This window comes from Tupaia chinensis, unplaced genomic scaffold, assembly GCF_000334495.1.
Source record: "Tupaia chinensis unplaced genomic scaffold, TupChi_1.0 Scaffold000246_1, whole genome shotgun sequence".
Lineage (NCBI taxonomy): Eukaryota > Metazoa > Chordata > Mammalia > Scandentia > Tupaiidae > Tupaia > Tupaia belangeri.
The window spans coordinates 63,724-66,091 of record NW_006159724.1 but is presented as its reverse complement, the minus strand read 5'-3'; positions in this window follow the sequence as shown (position 1 = coordinate 66,091).

The following is a 2,368-nucleotide window of genomic DNA, read 5'->3' as shown; positions in this document are numbered from 1 at the left end:
GCTCACCCCCTTAGCTATAGATTACCCTAGAGATAATATAGATATTCCACTTTAGTATATATTAACCATGTCTTTACTTAACTAGATAAGATTTCTATTTAGGCCTTTGTAACTGGCAATCCACTGCCACCCCCGGCCTGGGGCTGAAGTTATCAAGCTGGCCTGGGGCTGATGTTATCAAGCCAGCCTGGGGCTAAATTTATCAAACTGGCCTGGGGCTGAAGTTTTCAAGCTTGCTGAAAACCCCCTCATTCAAAAGGCCCTACTGGGTAATCAAAACCTAAGAAGAAAATGCACCGGACAGATGGACTCCCTCACCCTGAAGACTGTGACTGTTTATACCTGATCAAACAAAACAGACATCATATTTTATGATTATTGTTCCCATACTTTAAATATCTCATTAAAAAAATCTTTTACTTCCCCCTCATCCCTCCAACCCCTGTAAACATCCCTCAATAAATACATATGTCTTCTAGCCACAGACGTTGCAGTCTTGAGCTTGCTCTGACTGCAGTCGGCTGAGAATATGCTAAAGAGCATAGAGGTCTCTGTCTTATTTCTTCTCACCTGCATTGCCTCCATCGAGTCAACCCACCCCGGCTGGAGCAGGTCTCCGGCACTAGCACAAATAATCATGTCTATATTGGCTGTATAATTTCCAAGTCTGTATAGTCTACCAAAACCAAGCTCAAACTCCTTTCACTTGACACTTTTTTTTAAATAGAATGATCTATTTTAATTTTATTTATTTGTTAATGTTATTTTATTGTTTAATTTTATTATTTGTTGTATTTATTTTATTTTAAATAGACCAGAGAGAGACACACAGGGAAAGTGAAAAAGCAAGCTATGAGGTCTGGAACTCGAACCATGGTCAGCCATGTGGCAATGTCCAGCACTTAAAACCACACTACCTGCTGGTTCCCATGATTTGACACTTTTTAAAAAATGGCCTTGAGGCCAGCAGGTGGTGAGGTGGTTAAGGTTTTGGACTATCTGGTGTTAATTGCAGTTTGAGTCCTGGACATGGCGGCTTGCTTTTTTTTCCCTTTCTATTTATCACTAGTGTGTGCACATGCCTTATAGCAAAAAACAAACAAACAAAATCAATGAATTAACTTAATTGAATAATTTTTTAAATAAATTAAAAATAGAGGCCAGCAGGTAGTTTAGTAATAATGGTGCTAGATTTAGTGGCACATCATGATTCCAGTCCTACAGTGTGCACTCATACCAAGTATGTGTGTAAACACGCCCAAAACTTCAGAGAGGAGAATGGAGGATAGATTGAGGCATGACCATCTTCTCTGTGGGTGATTTCTCACTTTCTCCTTTTCTATCTCCTGTCTCTTGGAAGAGTACAGGCCACATAGCAAAAGGTCTCAATAAAATGAAAATGAAAATAGCCTCTAGAGGCCTGTCTCTTGAGTGCACAGTTGTCTCCCAGTTTTTTATAGATTTCTATTTCTGTTTTATGAAGGTCTCATAACATTTCTTTTCTTTTCTTTTTTTTTTTTGGAGAGGTTCTTGCTATAGAGTGTATGCGCTCACCAGAAAGACAGAGACAGCGAGACAGAAAGCGCAAATTTCACCCCCATGGGGAGATGGCCATGCCACAATCCTTCTCCTCCATTCTCCTCTTGAGAGCTGGGCATGCACGCACATGCACCCTGCATGAATTTAAGCCACTGGGTCCAGGACTCAAACCGTGGTCAACTACATGGGAGTTCAGCAACATAGCCATTACACTAACTGCTAGTTCCTCATAAAATTTATTATATGAATACAGAAGTGACCAAAACAAATGGGAACAAAGGCAAGAGGACAGGTCAAGATTGCAATTCTGAGTCTGGCCATGAACTTCAAACCAAGGAGTGAATGGATGTGGGCTGAGCATGTTCCTGGACAGAGAAACAAGATCTGTGAAGAGGTGATGGTGATGGTGATAGTGATAGTGATAGTGTGGTGAGGTGAGCATGATGGGGACAACACTCAAGGTGGTTAGGTTGGGGATGGTGGTGCCATGTGGAAGGAAGAGACAAAGAAAAACACTACATGAATCTCACATAGAAATATTCCAATTGGATGAGGAATGCAATGTCCTTATCTAAGTTCCCCTGATGAATGAAGCACTGGACAATGGGCTTGTTAAGAATGTAAATAAAACAGTGCTTAGTGAGGCAGAGGTCAGTGGGAGCTGATGCAGTGGACAGTGACAGTGGGGATGAGGAGCATGACTCAGGTGCTGTCATTTGGAAACCTTCATCCTCTTGTAGGGAATGTGATTTTTTCTAATGCTGCTTTCACAAGGTATTTTTTTTTTTTTTGTCATTTTATTTGTAGAAACTAGATTATGATTGTCTTG